General features: G+C 48.7%; 2 long non-coding RNA genes across 4 annotated transcripts in view; one reads left to right on the top strand and one right to left on the bottom strand.

The window, feature by feature from the left end:
- LOC102151896 overlaps positions 1-6,794 on the top strand; it is a 24,196-nt gene extending 17,402 nt beyond the window's left edge. Inside the window, exon 6 of the long non-coding RNA XR_005384215.1 lies at positions 6,571-6,794. This is a non-coding gene — a long non-coding RNA (uncharacterized LOC102151896). The remainder of the gene's footprint in view (positions 1-6,570) is intronic.
- Positions 3,235-14,862, bottom strand: LOC111094029. 3 transcript variants are annotated; one of them, XR_005384209.1, is made up of 6 exons: positions 14,311-14,862; positions 13,838-14,029; positions 8,029-8,127; positions 7,840-7,947; positions 6,638-6,812; positions 3,235-3,590 (listed from the first exon to the last, which is right to left on the bottom strand). It is a non-coding gene; the product is annotated as an uncharacterized LOC111094029 (long non-coding RNA). The 3 variants fall into 3 exon arrangements; XR_005384210.1 differs by lacking the exon at positions 3,235-3,590 and adding an exon at positions 6,071-6,457; XR_005384211.1 differs by lacking the exon at positions 8,029-8,127.
- Between the last annotated feature and the right edge of the window lie 111 nt (positions 14,863-14,973).

The raw sequence follows: 14,973 nt of genomic DNA, 5'->3' as shown, positions 1-14,973 counted from the left end.
GCAAAAACTCTCACAGGGTCATCTGGTTTTAAAAAGTAGGAACAGCTCTAAGAAAAGGTTCAGGCCTGCCCTGTACCCTGGGGGATACAGGGATATAGGCACAGCACCCTGGTCTTCAGGCAGCTCACCGCAGGGGATATTAGGGACCCCAGGGGATTCCTGGGTGGCTCAGGGTTTAGCGCCTGCCTTTGGTCCATGGTGTCATCCTGGGGTCCCAGGATCAAGTCCCACATCAAGCTTCCTGCATGGAGCCTGCTTCTTCCTCTGCCTGTGTCTCTGCCTCTCTCTCTTGGTGTCTCTCATGAATAAATAAATAAAATCTTAAAAAAAAAAAAAAAAAGAAGAAGGTATTAGGGACCCCAGCAGGAACAATCAGGAAGATCAACTCTTGAATGATAGTGCTACTTGCTCAGCCATGTGAAGAGCAAAACTTCACAAAACTTACTTGGATAACTTTACGCATAATACACCCAAGTAAGTGACCAGCAAGACGAATCTAGTATTTTAAGAATTTGCATAGGATAATGAAAATTCTACTTTTGGGTTGAAGTTAAATTATTATACCTTGTGATGTTTTGGAAAGTGCTGTAAAAATGGGTCTCAAGTGTAGGTAAGATCTCAAATATTAAAAGTTGGAGGAATCCCTGGGTGGCGCAGCGGCTTGGCGCCTGCCTTTGGCCCAGGGCGCGATCCTGGAGACCCGGGATCGAATCCCACGTCGGGCTCCCGGTGCATGGAGCCTGCTTCTCCCACTGCCTATGTCTCTGCCTCTCTCTCTCTGACTATCAAAAATAAATAAAAAAATTAAAAAAAAAAGTTAGAGGGAAAACAGGAAGCTGAGCCTCAGGACTGCCATGAACAGACTGGGGCGGGGGGTGGCAGGAGGACTTGGGGAGAATCCGATGGCCTAATGCGCTGTCTACTGAGAAAAGGACTTAAACAGAACAAAGACCTTTATTTGGGGTCTCGGGATTGCAGTTTGGGGAGCACAGACTCTGCAGTAATCAGAGTGTGTTGTTCCTGTGGGAAAGCAAGGTGTTTTTTTTTTTTTTTTTTTTTTTTTTTAATGAGAAAAGAAGGCACCATGAGATGATTTAGGGGAAAAAAACTTAATTTGGTGCTAATTTTGATGACTAATCGAGTATTTTATTGGCGCTATCAAACGAACCACACCTGGTATGCGTAAGTTTTGGGTGTTCATTCACTTGTATTAACCCTGTAGGCTTTTCTGAGCAAGTGCGTGTAAGGCCCCCGAGCGCTTCCGGCGCCGCCCGGTCCACTCGGAGCGTCGGGCTCTTCCTCTCCCCGGGGCTTCCAGGCTCCCTCCTCCGGCCGACGCCCCGCGAGCCCGGCGCCCTGACGGGTCAGCCCCGGGCGCTAGAGGGCGCCCGCGCCTCTCCCAGCAATCACCCCCGGCGGCAACCGGGCGGGCCCTGCGGGGTCGCAAGCCCGGGAAGGGAATCTCGAGGGCGCCGCGGAGGAAACGAGCGGGCTCCTGGGCGGCCACGAGTCCCCGGGGGCCCAGCCCCGCCTGACACCACCCCGGGGCCCAGCGGGGCCTGATACCCCCCCGGGGGCCCAGCCCCGCCTGACACCCCCACAGGGGGGGCCCCGCCCCGCCTGACCAGCCCCGCCTCGGGGGTCCAGCCCCGCCTGACAACCCCTCCCCCAGCCCAGCCCCGCCTGACACCCCCCCCCCTCGGGGGCCCAGCGGGGCCTGACCACCCCTCCCCCGGGGCCCAGCCCCGCCTGACTACCCCTCCCCCAGCCCCGCCCGCGCATCCCCCCTCCTGGGCGCATCCCTCCCCCCGCGTCCCCTCCCTCCCCCCGCGTCCCCTCCCCCCATCCCCCGCCGCCCCCCGCCCAGCCCAGTCCCCCCTCCGAGGCCCCGGCTCCTCCGGGCGCGGCGCGGTGGGGGCGCGGGGAGCCCGCCAGGCACTAGGCGCGGTGCGGCGCGGGGGCGGGGGCGGGGGCGGCGGGGCGCCTCGGGCGAGGCGGGTGCTGGGGGGCGCGGAGGTCGCCCTTACAGCCGCGGCCTGGGGGGGGCACCGCGGCTCGTGGGCCGGGTGGGAAGGGCGGGGCTCGGAGCCCGGGAGCCGCTGGGTCCCGCTCTGCCCCGGGGGGGACGCGCCCCCTCCCCCTCCCCCTCCTTCCGGGGCGTCGTGACCCGCCTCGGCCCCGCCGCTCTCCGGGTCACCCGGCGCCAGCCTCGCCTTCCCTGCAGCCCTCGGGCCGGGCGGGACCGCCCCGGACGCTGGGTGCCGCGCCCCCCCGCCCCCTGCGCCCCGCCCCCTGCGCCCCGCCCCGCGCTCCCGGGGCCCGCAGCGGGGGCTCCGGCCTGTGGCTCAGCTTCGGGGCCGCCGCGGGGAGCCGCCGTCCGCGCCCCTCCGGTCCTGGCGCTGCCGCCTCCGAGCCCTCCCTCCGCTTTGCTGTGAACGACGCCCTTCCCGGACCCTCCCGGCGCCGCGGCTCGGCCTCTTCCCTCCGCGTGGGCCTCCCGGGGTCGCCTGCCCCGCCCCCCGCCTCTCCCCAGCCCTCGGGGGACCCCCGCGCTTCCCCGACAGAAGCAAAGCCCCTCCCTTCCCCAAGGTCCTTTGTCTTCCGGGCTCCCCCCTCCCGCCTCGCTCGCTGTCCTGGCCCTGCCCCGCGGGTGCAAGTCTCCAGCGGAGTCCCCGGGCCTCGCCCACCCGCCCGGCCACCCAGGTCCCGGCCCACCTTCTCCCTGACCTGGTCGTCCTTGTGTTAGGAAGAAAAGCGCGGGCGCAGCCTGCTGTTGCTCAGGCCAGGCGCGTCCCCAGAGCAGAGCCTCATCCCTGACCTAACTGCAGTTTCCACCTTCTCCAGAAGCGTCCTAACGGCTGGGTCAGGAATTTTCTGATGAGTGTCAGTGAGTCTGTCACATGGCCCCCTCCATCCCCCCAAAAGAATAGGAGTTAATCTGATTTAAAAAAAAAAAAAAAAAGAAACAAAAAACCCTGCTCTTCTGCCTCAGGAAAAGAGACTTGGCCTGGAACAATCTTTTTATTTGCTTCTAACTCTCTTGCCCCACCGTCCTTCCTATAAAAACTTTCCATTTTGTCTAATTCCACAGAGCATCATCCCTCTACCTGCTAGACGGGACACTGCCTGAGTCAGGAATCATTTTGTTTTTATAAAGGTTTTATTTATTTATTCATGAGAGACACAGAGAGAGAGAGAGGCAGAGACACAGGCAGAGGGAGAAGCAGGCTCCAGGCAGATGTGGGACTTGACCCCAGGACCCCAGGATTACACCCCCAGCTGAAGGCAGGCACTAAACCACTGAGCCACCCAGGCGTCCCAGGAATCATTTAATAAAGCCAATTAGAGTAAACTTGAGGAGTTTAGTTTACTCAGTTCAATTTTGTTTTGTTTTGTTTTTTTAATACTTCCGTCCCCTCCACCCCCACGGCCCCTGCGCTCATCAGGGTCTTTCAAGGATTGCAGCTCTGACTCTTCAGTCTTGGCTCCCTCCCATCCCGCTTGTCCGCATTCCTGCAGCGCAGTCTTCCCAGGACAGAGCTCCGCTTATGGGTCCCACAGCTCAGAATTCTTCAGAGACTCTGCAGCCTCTAAAATAAAATAGAAATTTATTGGCGTGACCTGTAAAGCCCTTCGTGAGTGTCTAGTCTGGGCTGCCTCATCGTTGATGCTGCTGCAGTGGTTAGAGGTTTCCTCCAACGTGCGGACTCCTGCAAGTTTCCCTGCCTCCTAGCTTGGAACACTGTCCCCTGCTCAGCTCAGCCTGAGTCTGGGGATCCCTGCCCAACTGTGACTGAGTGTGGGACGCCTTTCTTGATTCCTTAATTTGTTAGAGTGGCTCACAGAACCCAAGGAAACACATTCACCAGTTTACTGAAAGATGAAGGATATAGATGAACAGATACAGGGGCGCCTGGTAGCTCGGTCGGTTAAGCATCTGCCTTCAGCTCAGGTCAAGATCTCAGGATCCTAGGATTGATCCCTGGGATCCGCCCTTGGTGGAGCTCCCTGCTCAGCAGGGGGTCTGCTGCTTCCTCTCTGTGCCCCCTCCTCTCTCAAATAAATAAATAAAATCTTTTTTTTTTTTTTTTTTTTTAAGATACATAAGACAAAGTCTGGGAGGGTCCCGGTGCAGGATCTTCTGTCCTTCTGGAGTTGGGGGTGGGGTGCACCACCCTCTACCAATGTGGTAGCTCCCCAAACCCCATCCTGCCTGGATTTTTGCAGAGGCTTCATAATGTAGGCACGATCAGTCATTAATTCCACTTTCAGCCATTCTCCCTTCTTAAGAGGATGGGGAATGGGGCTGAAAATTCTGAGTTTCCAATCATGGCTTGGTCTTTCCAGCAACGGGCTCTCATCCAGGAGCCGTTCACGACCCCACCTCGAAGAGCCTCATCAGAGAGAGACACTACTACTACCCAGGAGGTTACATGGATTTCAGGAGCCCTATGTCAGTAGCTGAAGTCAACGACCAACAATTAGAACAAAAGATGTTCCTAGTGTTCTTATCACTTAGGAAATTACAAAGGTTTTAGGAGGTTCCTTGTCCAGAGCAGGGGACAGACCAATATACATGGTTTTCTGTTATCTCACAGTATCTATTTGATATCTCGAGGTCAGGGACCTTGTCTTCTGTCATCATACTGCCAGTGTAGCGTAGCTCCTGGCCTATAGTGGGTGCTCAATAAAAGTTTGTGGAGTGAATGAAATAACTAGTCATACCACCAGTTAGGACATGGCGTCCCAGGTAGGACATCACTCACCATTTCATGAATGCAGGTAGTTCATGTAATAAAGCTATTAAGGCTGATGAGCAAACATCAGGTTGTCCAGGAATACCATTGCAAATGATCCAAAAGACTTTGCTCATCATATTACTTCGATAACTCATAGGATAAGAACTCCCCACAGTCCTTGTGAGGACCTTATTATATTGCCTTTGGAACCTGAGGGCCCCGGGAGAAAGTTGTATGTGGCACAACAGTGATGGGGTGATAGAGCTCCTCCCTCAGCCCTTGATGTTTTGTTCCTGGGGCTCAACAGATAGTTAGTTGTCCTTCCTAATGGGGAACTGAGGTTCTCTACCTCCCGGACGGGCATCTAGAAAGTGGTGGAACTGCCTGCCTTTGTTTAAAAAGAATGAAAATGTTCTGACCGCCTTTCACCAAGTAGGAGTAATGAAAATGCGTATCTCATGTCCCTTTTCGCTTTCATTCTGTGATACCCAAACCTGCATTTTGAAATTAAACCTCATGCCCTTTGTGCAAAATCTATTGCATCATCATGGGAATCCCACTCCTCCAGCACTAAACCCTTCTGAGTTTCCAAGGTAATGCAAGTCCTAGTTTCAGCCTCTGTCTCCCAAAGCACGCCCTGTGATAGGTGACAGGGTCTGGAGGGGGATTTTTACACCTTGGCACCAGCCACAGGCTGGCTGAAATTACACTCATAATGGTTGAGCCCTGCTTTCAATGGTTTTTGTTTGCTTGCTTGCTTTTTAAAGTTTTTTAGGAGCTTCGTTAGTACAGGGCCCCCGTCAGGACTGCCCTGACCAAGCACACTAAATCCCTTTAACGTTTGAGGAAACCGGTTCCTTGGGCTTCTCACGCAAATCCATCCAGCTGCCTTCAGCGATGACCTAGACCCCAGGCGAGGCAGCTCAGAGCCAGGGGGACCCTATCCCAGGACAGAGGGTTCCCATTCACCTTTCTCTTCATTTGCATTCTGAAATGGATCACCCAGGTGATTCCAGACCATATAAGAAGACAAGCTCATCTTGTGAGGAAAAAAGTAAGAGAGAGGAGGAGAGAGAGGAACCTCTAGTCAGTTATTTGGCTATTTTTTTTTCTTTCTTTTTTATTTAGCTATTTCTTAAAATCATATGATCACGAATATTAAACAGATCTCCGGGGTAATAAGATTCTCTTGATATAACTCAGATTTTATTTTATTTTTTTATTTTTATTTTTTTAAAATTTTTATTTTATTTTATTTTATTTTATTTTATTTTATTTATTTATGATAGGCACACAGTGAGAGAGAGAGAGAGAGGCAGAGACATAGGCAGAGGGAGAAGCAGGCTCCATGCACCGGGAGCCCGATGTGGGATTCGATCCCGGGTCTCCAGGATCGCGCCCTGGGCCAAAGGCAGGCGCTAAACCGCTGCACCACCCAGGGATCCCTAACTCAGATTTTAAATAAGAGAGCATGATTTCAAAAGAAGTATGTGAAAAATAAAATGAATGAAATAAAATAACTGAAACATGGATTCTGGAAAACACCTCTGGACTTCAGGTAGATCCATTCACACGGTAGATGAACCAGCTCTGAGCCCCTACTTCTGGGCCCTTCCTATGGCGCCTCTTCCTAGGGACACCTTGTCTTTCGGGTGCTAGGTTAACATGTCGGGGCTGGAAAGTGCAAATGTCACCTGAGCCCTTGGATTAAAGACGGCCTAAAATAACAAAGAATAATTGTCAAGATAGACATAAGCAGCGTGGCTTTGCTTCACCACCGTACTCTTGAGAAAGCAATCATTTCTTCATTTCACGTTTTCCTTTAAACCAGACAACTTCTTAGTATTTTCCCTGCTGTTTCTGACTGTGATGATTCAGAAGGCAGATGGCATGCTCACCTCTGCTCAGTCCTTGAAACACGTCCTTCCAGCTGACCTCCGGCTCCAGCCCTCTTAGTCCTCACCTTGAAGTTTCTTCAAAGAGTATCTGAAGACAGCGGTCTCCACCTGTCTCTTCATCTTGAGTCCCACTCACTGTGGTGGTTGTCCTGCCTTCACGAAGGTAACTGTTGACCTGGGAATGAGACTTCATTTGAAGTGTCCTCTCCCTGCTTCCTCCAACATGAGCTGCTAATCCCATTGACCTCACTCTCTCAGGCCCAGTTGCTTCTGCTCTTCTAAATCCTCTTTGCCCTATGCTTTTATCCCCTAGCAATCTTTTAAAGTGTTGGTTGCTATTGCCTCGGCTTCTGTCATCAGACAGGTGCCTTCGTGATGGACAAGCTTGTCTGGGCCGATACATCCCTCTGCTGGCTTCTAGACCCTGTATCCCATAGCTTTGCCTGTATTTCTACCTAATGTGTCACCTAAGTGTGTCGCAAGCACTATAAAGCCCTTTAGACTCAAACTAATTCTTTAATTGACCCCTGAGCCTATCCTTCTCCCCTCATATTCTCTCTTTCTGTTAATTATATCATCTTGGATCTGATTTTCTGAGTTAGAATGCTAAAAATCATCTGGAACTCCATTCTTTTCCTTGTCCCTTCCCCATAAATCCACTTGGGCATTATATCCTATGGTTTCTGCTTCCTGATTAGCTCCCTGCATCACCATCATCACTGTTGCCAACTACTTAGGCTTAGGCCCAAATGGCCTGTGCTCTGGGCCCCTAAAGCCGACTCCTAACTGACCCTGGCTGCCACTTTCTTCTGCATCCAAACTATCCTAAAAGCTGATGCTAGGATCAGAAAGGGAAACGGAGGGAGGGACAGAGGAAGGGAGAATAGGGAAAGGACTGACTGACTGAATGAATCAATGAATCATGTTATTCCTTTAGTTAAAAATCCTATAATGGTTCCCCATTGCCTGGCCAGTAAATCCCAAACTCCTTAGATTGGCGTAAGGACCCTTTTCAGGCCAGCCCTACCTTGCCTATTTGACTCTACTTCTCCTCAGTGTGAGACACCACATTCACATAACTCTTATTACATATGTTGCTATAATGGTTCTATTTTATTATTAGTTGTTAATATCTTGCTGTGCCTTATTTGTAAACTATACTGTATGGCAGGTATGTACCTATAGGAAAAGACAGAGTATACCTGGGGTTTGGGATGAGGCAGTTTCAGGCATCCACTGGGAGCTTTGAAACAGATCCCCCCACTGCTGAATACTGCAAACACAGTCTCCCTTGGCATCCAGCTCAACTGCTGAAAAAAAGGATCATGTTTTATTCAGTTTTATGTCTCAATTTCTTTGAAACCTGATACTATCCACTGAAAGAAACCAACCTCAAAGTAGGTTAGTAAATGCTTTATTCATTGTCTTACTGAGGACGATAGTCCAGGAGGCAGTCTTTCAGATTGCTCCGCTGCTCTGAAGCTTGTTCGCTGCAAGGAGAAGGGGCACCTGCTAGCAATCGGTGCTCCAAGTGCTTGTGCATCACAAATATAATTTGTTAGGGTTGTAAAAAGTAAGGCTTACTGATTTACACATAGATCTGAGAAAGACCCTAAACACAGTATATTTCTGTTATATCTGATTGTTTAAAAATGTTGCTTGCCTGCGTCTGCTGAACAGGTTTCCAGTTCTTCCTGGTTTTGATTCCTCCTTGAGTCAGTTCCAGGAGGTCGTAACCTCCTGTAATCAGTCACCTCCTACAGCTTTAATGTACAATACAATCCTCAGTATAATAAATGCTTAATATGTGAAGTTTGGGGCTTTTCAGCTCTTCTATCTAGTGGGGCATTGAGAGTTTGAGTTTGCTGGGGGAGGATTTACAAAATACAAGCACCTGAATGTGAAAAGTAGCTTGTACTTAAAAAAGAAAAAGTCACATTTTCTCATTTTTAAAAACAGTATGATAGAAAACTGTGAGGTAGCACGAGAGAACATTGCCTCGTTGCATCTCTCTGTCCTTTTACCCTTTTAATTGTGGAAGTGGAAGAGGCAAACCCACGGTGGATTTTCCCAAGAATTCCAGCAAAGGCAAAGAACATGAATGCTGGGTCTATTTTGAAGGACCACGGAGTTACCTCAGTTGCAGGACTATGATCACATTTTAGGGAAGGAATGCCAGCAGGATAAGGAATCTTCTCTAGCACGTGCTCCCTATGAGTTTGGAAAGAAAGCTGGGGGATGGTCACCCCAAAAATGTTCCAGGGTTGGTGTCCAAACTTCTGCTAAGGTATTTGAGGAAAGACGGCAGGTAGTTTTGTTTTTTGTTTTTTTTTAAGGCAGGTAGGTTTTTTGCCTCAGTCCCAGAATGAACTGGGAGGAGGCCGAGCTCTTTGAGTACAGGTGCAGGGAGAGTGGAGGGAGCAGTGCGGGCCAGCACTCACAAGCCCGATTGTACAGGGTTCAGAGTCTTGGGTACTCCCCCAATTCTCCTTAAACAGAAAACGCAGAGAAGCTGGCATCTACCTCTCAGCTCTGTAGCTATTATTCCAGAAGCTTTTCTGGGGTAGAAAAAAATCAAGACCTCAGTTTTCCAAGTGTTTTTCCCCTGGGAAAGAGGGTCACCACCTCCCAGCGGAAGGGAGTGTGCAACCTTTGTTCACCCACTGCCTGCAGACTCCTTGGATCTCTGCTTCTCACGTTTTGCCCACTTGGGGCGAAGTTTTATTTTATACTTTTAAGTTTTTCTTTTAGTTCCAGTTAGTTAATATACAGTGCTGTTAGTTCCAGGTGTACAATATAGTGATTCAACAATTTGTACATCACCTGGTGCTCATCACAAGTGTCCTCCGTAATCCCCATTGTCTATTTCATCCATCGCCCACCCACCTCCGGTGACCAGCAGTTCTCTAGACCTAAGAGTCTGTTTCTTGGTTTCTCTCTCTTTTGTGCTTTGCTAGTGTGTTTTCTTAAATTCCATAAATGAGTAAATTCATATGGTATTTGTTGTTCTCGGACTTATTTTTGCTCAGCATCACATTCTCTAGTTCTGTCCATGTCTTTGCAAATGGCAAGATTTCATTCTTTTTTATGGCTGGGTAACATTCCATTGTGCATCTATTACCACATCTTCTTTAATGGAGGGACATTTGGGCTGTTTCCGTATGTTGACCATCGTAAATAATGGTGCTATAAACACAGGAGTGCATGTATCCCTTTGAATTAGTGTTTTTATATTCGCTGGGTAAATACCTAGTCGTGCAATTGCTGGGTCGTAGGGTCGCTCTATTCTTAACTTTTTAAGGAACCTCCATACTGTTTCCCACAGTGGCTGCACTAGTTCGCATTCCCACCAACAGTGCAAGAGAGTTCCTTTTTCTCCACATCCTCTCCAACCCCGGTTGTTTCTTATCATTGATTTTAGCCATTCTGAAGGGGTACGGTGATATCTCATTGCAGTTTTGATTTCAGTGTGTTATTTTATCAGCCTCTTTGATGACCTTTCATGGGCAGAAACAGAATTAGGTTTTGTTCTTAGCAGGTATCAGCCTTCCAGCAACACTCTCCATGTTCATGGCCTCTGTTCTCTTCTGCTAACCTGGTCTGTCTTTCAGAAGTGACCTATGACCTGAACATGTTTGTCAAGTGAATCTCTAGGAGAGGCTGCTACAATTTGTTTGACAGAACATTAGATATGAAGAACTATTAAGTATTGTGACGTTGTTCACAGGCCACTGCCATGTCATTTGAATTACTTTTATGTTGTTCATAGGAAACATTGCAGTCCTTACTATCTGTAAGGAAAACCAAACAGATATTAGTTGCCTGGGAAGTTATTTTACATTCTTTACGAGAGGGCTGAGGTTCTAGTTCTGGGCCAGTGTCATAGTTTTGCACTACAGATGTGTGGTAATATCCATGGAATTTAATTGGGTTTGCTAAGCAATTGACCTAATCAGGGATGGTCCGATCCATTAGCATTCTTTTATTTATTTGAGAGAGAGAAAGAGATAGCAAGAGAGAGCATGAGCAAGGATGGGGGAGAGGGAGAAGCAGACTCCCTGCTGAGTAGGGAGCCCAACATGGGGCTCCATACCAGGACCCTGAGATCATGACCTGAGCTGAAGGCAGATGCTTAAGCAACTGAGCCACCCATGTGCACCTAAGCCATTAGGCTGCGGTGGTGGCAGCTTCTGCTTCTGCTGCTTCTTCTGCTTCTGCTTCTTCTTCTCCATTTAACTCACCTAAGGCCCCATATGACTATCTAGACACTTAGTGTTGCTTGGCTTATTTATGGTAACTTGGTTTTTAAAACGTATGCCTAAATCAATACAAATCCATCTCTACCACTGAGATCAAGGTAAGCATTTCTACTCATAATAAAGCAAATGGTAAATGCTCTACAGTTTTATGGAAGTTGTTTCCACACAACAATCTCATATATTCTATGAGAATATACATAGAGAACAACAGGACTACATGACATAAGTGTCATGGTAACACGTTCCCAGTTATGAGAGGTGTTTCCTTTCTTCTCCTTTTGTATTAGGGTTGAAGTGTCAGCAGAAGAGAAGACACTTATTCAGGGCGATGGTTTAGTTACTGTTCTTTGATCTGGTCACAGGTGAGTTACTGTGCTGTACTCTAATGTCAAAATCAACTTGTGTTAAATGAGCTGGACACAGGTTGCCACGTGCTTTTTGAATAGGTTTTTGTCAATCTACTATTTCCAACATTTAAAAGGGGGATTATTTTAAAAAATAAAACAGCAAAAATATTTACTTGTAATAATTCCAAATTCATAAGTAAAATAAGCTGTGTTTAGTATCATAATCAAGATTCTTGGTTAAATGTTTATTTCCAACTTACTGATCGTAAGTTCAGACTGCTTTATAAACACCTAAAAGATTCCATTTACTTCTATTTCACATGGACAACCAAAGTCCTTTGAAACCGAAATTGAATACATCCCACATCCAGGGAAGTTTGGGGAAATAAAATGCCGTGCTATTGCCAAGAGTCAGAGCCATTTGCTTTCAGTCAGGGTTAACAGAGACCAATTAGACTGGGATTGGAAAGAAAAAGACATTCTCTGGAGTCAAACCTTTTTTTTTTTTTTTAAAAGATTTTATTGATTTATCCATGAGAGACACAGAGAGAGGCAGAGACAAAGGGAGAAGGAGATGCAGGACTCAATCCCAGGACCCTGGGATCACGCCCTGAGCCAAAGGTAGATGCTCAACCACTGAGCCACCCAGGCACACATGGAGTCATATCTTTTTGTTGACATCATTGCTGTATTTGAAGTGAATTTTCTAAACATTAGACACTGGTGAATCAATGAGTACTACTGAGGGACAAATGTGTGTGTGGCCTTCGGCACATGGACTGGGGTACTCTTGCCTTCTACTCTTCCCTGCTCTCTCTTCCTCCAGCCATCACCTGGGATTGAAATGAAACTATGCAAATACTGGAAGAAAACATCGGTGAACTGTATAAGCTAGAGAAAGACTTTCTAACTCTGACTCAAAAATCTAGAAGCAGTAAAGGAAAAATCATTAAATTTGACTATGTTAAAAAAAAAAAAAAAAAAAAAAAGCATGCAGAAACTACCAGAAGCAAAATCAGTAAAGAGATGAGAAGCGAGAAGAAAATATTTGCAACTTATGTTACAGAGGACTAATGCTACTATATAAAGAGCACTTAAGAACCAAGAAGAAGGGATCCCTGGGTGGCGCAGCGGTTTGGCGCCTGCCTTTGGCCCAGGGCGTGATCCTGGAGACCCGGGATCGAATCCCACATCAGGCTCCCAGTGCATGGAGCCTGCTTCTCCCTCTGCCTGTGTCTCTGCCTCTCTCTCTCTCTCTCTCTGTGACTATCATAAATAAATAAAAAAAATTTAAAAAAAAAAAAAAAAAAAAAGAACCAAGAAGAAAAAGATGAAACAATTTTAAAAATGAACAGAAGTCATAAACATAAACATAAACAGTTCAGAGGAAGAAACTGAAAAGAGGTAATGCTTTTTTTTCTTTTTTTTAAAAGAGAGAGAGCAGGAGCATGCATGTGCACTCGAGTGAGGGTTGGGGAGCAGAGGGAGAGGGGGAGAGAATCTTTAGCCCCATACAGAGCTCCATCTCATACCCCTGAGATCATGATGCTTAACCAGCTGAGGCACCCAGGCGCCCCAAGGCAATGCTTTTAAACATATGAAAAGATGTTCAGCCTCACTCATAATAAAGCAAATGGTAATTAAAACTACGTGAGAGGGGATCCTTGGGTGGCTCAGCGGTTTGGCACCTGCCTTTGGCCCAGGGCGTGATCCTGGAGTCCCGGGATCGAGTCCCACATCAGGCTCCCAGCATGGAGCCTGCTTCTCCCTCTGCCTGTGTCTCTGCTTCTCTTTCTCTCTCTGATATACATAAATAAAATCTTTAAAAATAAATAAATAAAAAAATAAAACTACATGAGATAACATTTCTCCCCTATCAGATTGGTAAAAATCCAAAGATGTCCAAGTATCCCTGTTAGTAGGGCTGTGAAGAAGCCCTCAGATATAGCTGATGAGAGGACAAAATGATACAATCTCTATGGAAATGAATTGACGAAAACTAACAAAAATATGTGTATTTGTCCTTTGACCTTACAATCCCATTTCTAGGCATCTAGAGATCTGGATTAATAGATATTTCTTCATTAATACAAAACAGTATTTCCACTATCTTGCTACTGGAAGTGTGGTCTGACGAACAGCAGCCTTAGCTACCTGGGAGCTTGTTAGAAGTGCTGTATCTCAGGACCTACTGAATCAGAATCTGCATTCAATACCCTAGATCGTTTACATGTGCGTTAAAGTTTGAGAAACACAGCACTAGGTTATTCGTGGCATTATTTACAGTGACATAAGATTGGAAACAACCCAAATGGCCATTAGTGGCACACGATGGAATATGATATAGCCATGAAAAGGAATAAGGATGGTCTCTGCAGCAAATACAGAGATCTCCAAAGTTTACTGTTAAGGCAAAAAAGCAAGTTGCCGACTGTTGATCGATAAAAGACGGATGGATGGGTAGCTAGTAGAACAGCACCCTTTTGATAAGTGCACACAAGTACATGTTTGCAAAACGGTAAGCTGGAAAGATCAACCTGAAGCTATGAAAACTGGGTTGAAAAGGATTGGAGAGGATAAGGGTAGAGTGATACCTGTGGGTACTCCTTTATGTTTCGCTGCTCCAAAGATAAAACAGTCACAACTGGGAGAGGGATGATGGGGTTTGCTACCCGCATGTGGTGGAGAGAGAGGTCAGGGATGCTGTTGACCGCTCTACAGTGTCAGAGCACAACCCAGAATTATTCAGCTCAGATGTTAATAGTGTCCATGTTGAGAACCCTGGCCTAGGGTAAGAATGGAGGAAGCACAGAACAGTCTGAGGTTTCCAAAATTGAATTCATTTTTATTAAAAAAATTTTTTTTAAAAGATTTTATTTATTAGAGAGAGCGAGAGAGCACAAGTAGGCAGAGGGCAGGGAGAGGGAGAAGCCTGCCCCCTGAGCGGAGGCCCCCCGGCCAGGGGACCAGCACCCAGCAGAAGGCAGACACTCAACCGTCTGGGCCACCCAGGCACCCCTGAACTCATTGTTAAAAGGTGACTCGCACTTCCCCCTCCTCCAGTCACCTGAGCCCTGTCCCCGCTCCAAGATGGCAAACGTGGATCTCCTGTGCTGTGCGGTTCACGGTCAGTGCCCTGGAGTTTAATGCCACGTGGCTCAGCAGGCTGCAGAGTCTGGACGGAGTTTGCTCACTTAAAATCTCTGCCCCGGGGGCCCGGGCGGCTCTGCGGGTTAGAGGCCCACTCTGGATCCTCACTCGTGACCATGAGTCACGACCGCAGGGTTCCGACCCGGAGCCCGGCCCTGCTGGGCGCCTGGGGCGGGGCAGGGAGGCGGCAAGTTCTCTCCCACCCCCAAAAAACCCCCCCAAATTTCTGTCCTGCACTGTACAGCTGTGGCCCCGTACCAGGGGCTGGCACTTCTCTGGCGGCTGGGACAGGGTCCCCGGTCTCCACGGAGCCGCGGCAAGGGCTGGCTGGCCGCAGGCCTCGGGAGGGTCACGCCCTCCTGATTCACCTCCCTGGGGGCCCGCGGGCAAGGCCAGCCAGCCCGGCCCAGAACCCGCGGCCCCGCGGCGGGCAAAGTGCGCTGGCGACGCCTCCCGCACGCTCCTGGCCCCCGCCCCCGCCACGCACGCCTTGGCCCCGCTCCGCCCGGCACGCACATGGCCCTCGCCGGGATTAGCAACGCACCTGGCCCTCGCCCCGCACGCACCTGGCCCCTGCCCC

The sequence above is a fragment of the Canis lupus genome, chromosome 35 (genome assembly GCF_011100685.1).
Source record: "Canis lupus familiaris isolate Mischka breed German Shepherd chromosome 35, alternate assembly UU_Cfam_GSD_1.0, whole genome shotgun sequence".
Taxonomy (NCBI): domain Eukaryota; kingdom Metazoa; phylum Chordata; class Mammalia; order Carnivora; family Canidae; genus Canis; species Canis lupus.
Note: the sequence above shows the minus strand (reverse complement) of the source record. Positions and strands in the feature narration are given on the sequence as shown.